At 26.5% G+C, this 10,145-nt stretch overlaps 1 protein-coding gene across 1 annotated transcript in view; it reads left to right on the top strand.

Annotated features, from left to right (window-relative positions):
* Positions 1-9,655: 9,655 nt before the first annotated feature.
* The window catches only part of LOC101502290 (uncharacterized), a 3,404-nt gene continuing 2,914 nt past the window's right edge, over positions 9,656-10,145 (top strand). The window contains exon 1 of the mRNA XM_004489462.4: positions 9,656-9,793. The gene's annotated coding sequence lies outside the window, so the exon portion shown is untranslated. The remainder of the gene's footprint in view (positions 9,794-10,145) is intronic.

Below are 10,145 nucleotides of genomic sequence, written 5' to 3'. Positions count from 1 at the left end.
ATTTTTGTTATATAGGTGATTTTTATGATGTGCTAGTTTTATAAATAATAAATATTATATTTTATTATTTGATATATTTTTTAAAAATAATAGTATTTTAGTGTAATATATGTATTTTATACGATTTTACGTGTATATACATGTACCCAATTAATGTAATATTTTTAAGTGTGTTTGACTGATTTTAAGTATACACGTAGTTATATTTCAATTATTTATAACTATTTTCTATTTTTAGTTATTTTTTTATAAATAATTATCTTGAGATAGTAGTGATATTGTGTTTGATTTACTTTATTTTTATATATTTGTTATGACATTGTGATTTTATATATATTTATTAAGATTTAGTAATTAATATAAAGTGTTGATGTTATATTTATTTATTTTATAATTTCGACTATTCTCTAATGATGGTAATATTTTAATTTGAGTATTTGAAAAAACTAAATATTATTATAGTGATTATTTTAAATATGAGATTTTTTGTTATTAATGTATTTTAAAAGATTCATTAATTTTATTTATAAATTATTAGTTTTGAAATAGTAATAATGTTTTATTAATGAAATTGTATTTTAAAAAAATATAATAAAATAAGACTAGTAAAACCTAAAAAGAGATCAATGAGTTTGATTCATGTATGAACCCTAATTGTTAATAAAATAAAACAAACAAAAAAGAGAAGGGAGTTGGAAGGGCAGCCGTAAAACCAAAGAGGAAACACAACAATAACCCTATTGTTTGACATCGGTGATCGATAATTGTTCCAGAAAACTTTGTCTGTTTTCACCCAAATTTGAGTATGTTATTTCATTCATTTAACTCGTCAATTAAACATAATTTTCTAGATTTTTAACAACCCCAATTTCTCTCTAAAATACCCGACTTATTCGTTTGTAGAATTCGTTATTTTGCACTGTTCTCCTTCACCATAAGTCCGATTTGAGTGAAACCAACGCCAAAACGAAACATGTGAAACGTAGCTATATTATCCATTGATTTAGTTTTTGATTTATGATAATTTTTCTTGACTGAATTTCAAATTTAGTTTTTAGAGTATCTTCTCATAATTTATTTTTAACGTTTACTCATAAATTATCGAGTTAGATCGATTGAAGGACAAAAAGTCAATGAACAAAAGTTGTTTGCTCATGGGATGGTATTTGTGTGTGAAAGCGTCAAAATAAGGGAATGGGTGAGAGAGCATTTAAATTCATGAGTATATAATAATTTAAGATGAACGGGAAAACCGTATTTCCCAACTATTCATTTGGGGCTCGCTACGTACGACAGTAGCCCTCTGAGTGATAAATTGATTAATGTAAAAATATGGGAATTGTGATATTAAAATATGGAATAGAAATATTTATAAGGTGTTGATGGATTTAACTTTGTTAAATGTGTGGTATTTGATATTATTGTGATGTTTGATTTATTTTTATCAAATGTGTGGTATTTGATATTATTGTGATATTAGATGTTGAATGAATTTATGTATATGTTTGATTAGCCTTGTAACGCCCCAAATTTTTTATCCAAAGATTACTTAAAAATATTTGTTTTCTTTTAGAAACAACTATAATTTTTTTTTTAGGAGTAGTTCATCATGTAACAATTTGAAGATGCGTCAGAAAATGACTTGATATATTTTTTTTTTGTAAAAGAACATAATGTAATTTACTAAAATATTATTTATTCATTTATTTGCAAAATTAATATTTCAGTTGTTAGATCAATATTCATTTATACTCTAAAATAAAATAAATTATCTTTAAGTGAAATTCAAAAAAAGCAATGTTGACTAAAATTAATGACATTCAATTAATTAGTAGCAAATGAAATCTCACTTCCGCATTTCTATTAAAAATTAATGATGAAGAGTAAATAACTTTACAATATACCACAAAAATTTGAGTAATGCAAAACATTATTTTTTTTTAAGTAAAAGTCTCATTTTCACACGCGCGTGCACCAATTAAACATCATTCATGCAACTTTTGAGATCATTAGTACCTAAATGTTGGTGTAAGGGGTCAGTTCATCCCACAACAAAAATTAAACCAAATAATAAATTAACAACCATAAAATATGAATATAAAATATTTTCGTCATAAAAGATTTAAAGAAATTGATTATTTAATAGTTCTCAAAGATGTATCAAAAGTCATAAAAATGTATCTAAATAAATCAAGTAGCAACCGTAGAGTAAATAATTAGAACAAAATGAAAATAACAATAAAATGTATGTAAGTTATGTATGATCCTAAATATATATGATCCAGATATAACCAGCCACACAAGCATCCACACAAAAGTCACCCATACCAATGGGGAAAATTAAACCAGTCCACAAAGATGCATATGATATGTTATGAAATGATAATGATGCTCAAAGGTACATGTCACCATCCACTTAGATAATCACACAAATCACCGGCCACTTAGGCAACCACAAAGATAACAATATTTAAAACTCAAATCACTAGCCACTTAGGCAACCACAGAGATAACAATATTTAAAACACAAATCACCAGCCACTTAGACAACCACAAAGATAACAATATTTAGAACACAAATCACCAGCCACTTAGGCAAACACAAAGATAACAATATTTAAAACACAATTCACCAACCACTTAGGCAACCACAAAGATAATAATATTTAAAACACAAATCACCAACCAAACCACTTAGACAAAATCACTAGCCACTTAGACAACCACAAAGATAACAATATTTACAACACAAATCACCAGCCACTTAGGCAACCACAAAGATAACAATATTTAGAACACAAATCACCAGCCACTTAGGCAAACACAAAGATAACAATATTTAAAACACAATTCACCAACTACTTAGGCAACCACAAAGATAACAATATTTAAAACACAAATCACCAACCAAACCACTTAGGCAACCACATAGATAAAATATTAAAAACACAAATCACCAGCCACTTAGGCAATCACAAGGATAACACTATTTAAAACACAAATTACCTGTCACTTACGCAACCACAAATATAAAAATATTCAAGATAAAATTTTAATCACATATGACATCAAAATTTTATTCTCATGGACGCTTAAAATCAAGAGTCAATAATTTTGTCATCCCAAATATATAACACACAAGCACGTGAATAAATGTTTTAGAGTCATAACTTTCATTTTATAAACTATAAAATTGGATTAACGACGTGCTACTGATAGACATCAAAACTCAAATAATGAATAACATATACAAATATAAACTTTATTTCTTCTACTATAAATTTTCTCCTATTATTAGTCATTTAGACATACAAATCAATGTTTACAACTAAACACATCACAAAAATCAACTTAATCATGTTATCATAATTAAAAATTAAAACTTTTCACCAATTCCCTCAAGACTCATATAGATTTCTTAAAAATCAAAACTTTGAAATGAAATAACACAAATATCGAAACTTTAAATTAAAAATATCCTAAAAATATTACTTGAGATCATAATAAAAATTATAACTTTATAATTAAGTACACATAAACAATACAAAAATAACAACTTTACACATCAAACATATTACTCATGTTATAATAATAAAAATCGAAATTTTATAATTAAGTTTATCAAATCAAACATATTACTCATAAAAAAAAAATATTATAGTTAAATTCTATAAGGCAAACAAATATCAACATTTTTCTTTTAAGACATCAAGACATATATCAATATCTTACAAACTATTAATTTAATATCAAGCATAACTCTACATGGGAAAAAGCCCTTACCTTAGGCGTTTTCTTTCTTAACACCTCTAAATTCGTACGAGAAATAGCTCATGAGACAATAATGAATTCAACACTGATAGATATTGGAATTTACGACTTAGAAAATTATTTTGGGGTGTATGAATGACAAACTGGTTTGATTTCTTGTCTAAAATTGAAGTGCACTTAATTCCAACATTATGCTACCAATAATTACTATTTCTTTAATTTTATTAGGTTGTTACAAAATCAATTGAAATCATGTGTATTTATGTGTATGAGTTAATTAGGATTAACTAATAGAATTCACCATATATTGAAGGGTGTCACACACTAATTTTAATTAAATAAATAAATTAGAGATTGTCACATCACCCTTTTAATTTTTTTTTTATCTAATAGTTACAAAACTAAAAATTTCATAGAATTATTTTTGTAGACAATTAAAATAAAATTATAGTTTTAGTTTAAAAGAGAAGAATGCATGAGATACAAAAAAGAAGAATAGTCTTTTTGTTGTCCTCTCTTCATTGCTCCCAAAAAACTCATAATTAAATTTATAATCTTCCTTTAAAAATAAATTAAAGATGTTAAAAATGAGTTAATGCACATTATGTCAAGAAAACACCATGAGTTGTCATAAAATATTATCATAAAGGAAAGTAAAAGAATGAGTCAAGTCACTATTTTTTTTTATAGGGTGGACCAAAAATATTTTCAAAACACTTATACCGGTTGTGTTTCACTAACTCTATAATATCTCCTAAAGTGAATACTTATTTGGTCGCAAATAAAACTAACAAACAATGTAACTTTTATAAATTCTAATTTAATTAAATAATTCAACTAATATTTTATCAACTAAAATAAATCAAGCAAGACAAGAATACCTCACACATAACAAAATAAAATAAACATATCTAACACATCAATTTCATGATTATCGAAACTAATCAAATAAAAAAATGCACAATAGTCCACTTAGGAAATAATCACATCATAAATCGTCCTCATGTAATTGTCACGCCAAAACAATTAAATAAAAATGAAGCTTATAATTATTCAGGTAGAATAGAGTGTGATAAAATTTAATTTATTTACACATAGAATAATTATAATGTTGTGAATTTGTGATGAGAGTATTGAAGTAACCCCACAGTTGGTAAAATAATTGCGATTCCAATTTGTGTTTGAGATGACGGTCTTAATGGAGTATCATAGGCCAACGAGGGAGAAAATAAATATTGAGAAACTGTGAAGTGAAGATTATTTTGTCATCATATAGGTAGGGCCTGACAAGCCTAGTGATTTCGGGGAAGTACAACTGAATGAGCATGATCATGGCAGTCTATTGTCGAGCCTTAAGGCAAGATTGTTAGACCTTGGAGGTATTCGGGTGGGGAATTCCTAGGTGACTTGGAGGTAGCACTTCAAATGTCGGGAGCTACCACATAACACACGTTTACCTCGACTGTCACGTATATGTGTCTCAGGTTAAGTTGAGGGGATCTATGAGGACATGGCCGATTTGAATTGTCCGTCCACCGGGATGGTGGCATACTATCAAGCCTCTTAACCATGTACTTCAGAGTTAGAATGGTACCACATTGTGAAGTAGAGTCTAAGCTCATGCATAACATTGCATTTTATTGTAATTGTTTTGTTGTTATTAATATGTATCATGTGTGGTGATAATTTCTCCTAGACAATTTGATGTTATAGTGAAATCTATTGATTTTCCTTGAGTGATTTTGACCTTTTAATGTGATATTTTCTTGATGGAATATTTGTGTAATGATATGGTTCTATTATGATTGTTTGTGTGTTCTTTTTACTTATATTATGCTGTCATCATAATTTGGAGACTCACCTCATTCGTTGTTTGTGTTTGACTGGTTGGGCCCTGCGTTTGCGAAATTGCAGTTATTACAGGTTAATGAGTCTTGAAGTTCAAGTTTGGGAGGAACCCCACTCTGATATGTGATACCGGGAATAAGGGTTTTAATTTTTATTTTACTTATTTAATTTGAATCGAATATTTGTATGAAAACCTTAGAAGTTCTAGTAAGTTTTTAGAATTAAATCAAGTAATTATACTTAAATCAAGCTTATCGAGATTGCACTATTTTAATGGATAAAATAAATTTAAAGTTTTTTATTTTTATTTTTTAGAAATGTGATATCCTAAATTAAATATAAAATTTTTATTTTCTTGAAAATTTATTTTTATTTATCCGCTGCAAATTTTATAAGAATATGATATAAATTATTATATATATGATTTTGGGATTTTGGAATTTTGGGTGTCACATCATGTACTACAGCATGATCATGCTCCTCATGTATAGCAATATCAACCTTCAAGATAGATATATGACCATGTTCTCACTTGTCATCATCTTCCACTATAATTCGTTGTCTCCTCCAGGATGTTATTGGTCGAATCATTTTCTGAAGCATCTATCATAGATGATGAAGTATCAATGTCACGTGTTGTTCGTACTATCTTGTCATCTATTCCTCTTGCACCAGCACCCATTAAAAAAAAATGAGTTAAAAAAATGAATTAAATAAATAACAAAGAAATAAAATATTTTTAAAAATATAGAAATTAAAAAAACTATCAGAAAATTTAAAAAAAAGTATTCCGGTAATGAGTCGTAATAATGTTAAAAAAAAAAAAAAAAGTTTTCTGGTAATTCCGAAAAGCTTCAAATAAGTTTTTTGATATCGAAAATCTTGAAAATAAATTTTTCGGAGTGTAACTTCTGTATCGAAAAACTTGAAAAAAGTTTTCCAAAAATAAAATAAAATTAGTATTCACTTGTGTACCGAAAAACTAAAATAATAAGAGAGTAAAAAATTACAAGTTTTAATATTTATACAAGGACAAATATATCATCTCATTGCATTTGAGGAGTACAAGATAATTTTTTTTATTTTTTTGTTAATATTGTTATGACTTGAAATTGGCCCAGCTATGGTCTAGTGGGCCGCGCTAGGCCGCCCGAATTCTTGATTGTCCAACGTAAGTTGCATAATTTGCATGTGCCGTATTTGGAACTTCTTTTTTTACAAGAACACATATTATTTAATTTAAAAAAAAATAAGTTATTGATTAGTAGGGAATGACAAAATTATATAAAAAAAGTTAGAATAAAATATAGAATTAGAAGAAATTAATGTTACACCAAAACTCCTTTTATACAAAAGTATAGGTATTTTAAATAAAAAACAATTAAATTGTAAATAAAATTATTTATATAAAGGTTAATCTCGGAAAGGAATTTAAATAAAGAATGATTAAATTATAATAAATAGTTTATATGAATGATAAAATTGAAAAGGAAAAAGCCCTACCAAATTATTTTCTTCTTTTTATATATAAGTATAGATTATATAGGTTTAGATCCAGTAATACTAATGTGATGAGATTCGAACCTACAGTCACAACTACCTATTTAAAATATTTTATTACTATTATTACTTGACATCCCTCAACTACTCTCAATACACCCACAAAGTCGCTGAAATAACAAAATAATGTGATTCTACTATTTTAATAAAAATAATTAAAAAAAATATGGGAATACAAGTGAGCGTGATTTGAAGAAAAAAAAAATCTGAATTTTCCATTTTTTGAACATAATTTTGTTTGAAGATTTAAATTTCTAAAAATAATACAAAAAATTAGATTTTTTTTAAAATAAAATATTTGTAACATATTTTTTTCACATTAAAAAATAGCGTAGGTACTAGCGCCCATAACCAACCTTATACATAAATTATTGAAAAATTATTTTGTTTCAAATATTTAATGTGAAAATTGTGAGGGGAAGCAGGATTTAGGAAAAATGTGGGGTTAGGGGAATATTTTGAAGGATCCGAATTAGATTCTTCTTGTTATTTTGATATGATATTGCCTAATTATGGTTTAATTTTTCGCTTAATTAAATATATTTTGTCTTTATATCTTAACGTAATTGATAAATGTCGATATTATTAGGTTGGACGACTTGTTCTATATTTGAACGAGAACCTCACAGTAATACGAGTTAATTACATATTTTTTATTACCTCAATCATTTTTAAAAGTTGTTGATGATCAATTAATATTTTTTTATCAAATATTATTTTATATATTGCTGATGTTGATGAGTTAGTGATAATAGTTGTTTGATTGTGCTAAATTATATTTGTTGTTTTGATCTCTTACTCAATTAGATTGATATGATAATCCATTGTAAGAGTTAATAATTGATTAGTATAATATGTTAATCAATTAAACAATTGATATAATTAATTAAATGTATGCAAAAACTTAATAATTGTTAAGCAATGTTTTAAATTTGATAAGTTTTAATAGTAATAGAGGTTAATAATTAATAATGAGTTAGTTGTTAGTGTTTCCTAATTGTTGAACACGATGTGTTAATATGATGAAGTAAATGTTATATAGTGTTGACGATGATGATATGATAAGTACCTTTTTGCATATGCATTTATGAGTAGGATATTGATTAATGAGGGGTTGTGTCTTTATATAATTAGAGTAGAAGATTGTTGTGGTCTTGAGAGTGACATTGATAGGAAGGTTTAGTATAAAGGGGAACATTTTTTGGGTGTTGTTGTTTAATATTAAGTCGTTTTGGTGAGACTCTTCAATTGATCGAGTAGGTGGTTTTTCTAGTCGTGTTAATTTAAAATTTGTTGGATCCAAATCGAAGCACTAGTTGATTAATGTTGCATACTTACACTCTCATGCATTATTAAATGTTATGTTAACATTTGTGTTTATGTTATATTGATGTCTTCATGTCTTATATTGGAAACCTTCTCATCACAAGTATTCTTAGATCGAGATAAATATTTGTCTGCAAGCTTAGAATGATCGATAGTGCATTCAATTGTCATTTGTTACTCTTTTATCATGATTTAGATGACTAATCTTCATTTGTTTTCTCTGTGGTTGAATGCATATCATTTATACAGGTAGTTGATGAGTTGACAGATAAAGATAAGAAAAAAAAATGATCAACATGTGAATTTTATATTAGATAGTTTATTTAGTTATTGTGAAGTTGTTGTCATGTTTTGCCAGATGTTGGTTTTTATTTTTAAGATATTAGAATTGGTTTTAAAATCATGAGAAATTCAAAGTTAGATACTTTGTTTGTTTGTTTGATTATAATTTTTCACAACTGATTATTTGATTTTTTGCTTTGAAAGTTTTTAAATTAAACCAAATTTTATAAAAGTTTCATTGTATTTTATCATTTTAATTTTTAAAGGGTGTATGACACCCTCTCTTCGAATAAAAATTATAAAATAAATAAAAATGATAAAATAAAGCAACAAAATGGTCTTATTTTTAGACTTACTAAACAATACATAATTATATATTATATATATATTTTTCTCACATATAAAAATAGACTTTCTATATAACTTGAAAAATAAGTGAAAATCTTTATTTCTCCTTTTTAGACTCAAATGTTTTAATACATCTCAAAACTATAGCAATGAATATGAAAAAATGGAGATGATATTAACTCTTGAAAAATCAACTAAGTGAAGGTAAGAAACATTTATCACTAAAATAGTTATTCATATGTTGCGGGTTTAAATAAATTGAATTCTATCTGATTTGAATATTATCGATTTTTGAGTGTTTATACAACTTTTAAGCTAAAATATTAAGTTAATTTGGTTGTGTTTGCGCATGGTGTTTATGCATTTTCTCATTCATGATACAACTGTGAAGTGTTAATATATTTTCACACTTGACTTTTAAAAAGAAAATTAATAAAACAATTTATACAAAACATTTATAAATTAAAAAAAAAAAGGACATACACATACACGTAGAGAAAATCTAAACGGTTGATGCAGAAGCATCTATACATCGCAAAATCCACCACGTGTCAATTTCCAAAGCCCTAAATATTTAGGTCTTCAAAAAAATTATAAGGGTTTAAGCACCTTTCATTTCACATTTTTTTCAAGCTGCGATAACTGTGTGATCTTCAAGGTACGTAACAAGATCTCATCAAAATCACAACTTTCTCACAACCCATTTTTTCCCTTTCCGTTATTATTTCACTGTTTCTCATACAGCTTCGTTGGATTTTTATTTTCGTCGCATTTTTCCCCTTTCCGTTATTATTTCACTATTTTCAGTATTTTGACCTTAATATTGTGCAAGATTTGTATGTTACTGCTTTGAAGGTTTATGTTTTGTGAAAAATACAATTGGGTGTTAGAGAAATAGAATCAAAATGAAAGAAATTAACTGAAAATTTTACTTTTGAGTTTTGTTTTTGTGTCTTTTTATGTAATGGGTTATTTTCTTAGAGGTTTTTTTTTTTTTTTTTTTTTTTACG

The sequence above is a fragment of the Cicer arietinum genome, chromosome 3 (assembly GCF_000331145.2).
Source record: "Cicer arietinum cultivar CDC Frontier isolate Library 1 chromosome 3, Cicar.CDCFrontier_v2.0, whole genome shotgun sequence".
NCBI lineage: Eukaryota > Viridiplantae > Streptophyta > Magnoliopsida > Fabales > Fabaceae > Cicer > Cicer arietinum.
This window is presented reverse-complemented; position numbering and strand designations above follow the sequence as displayed.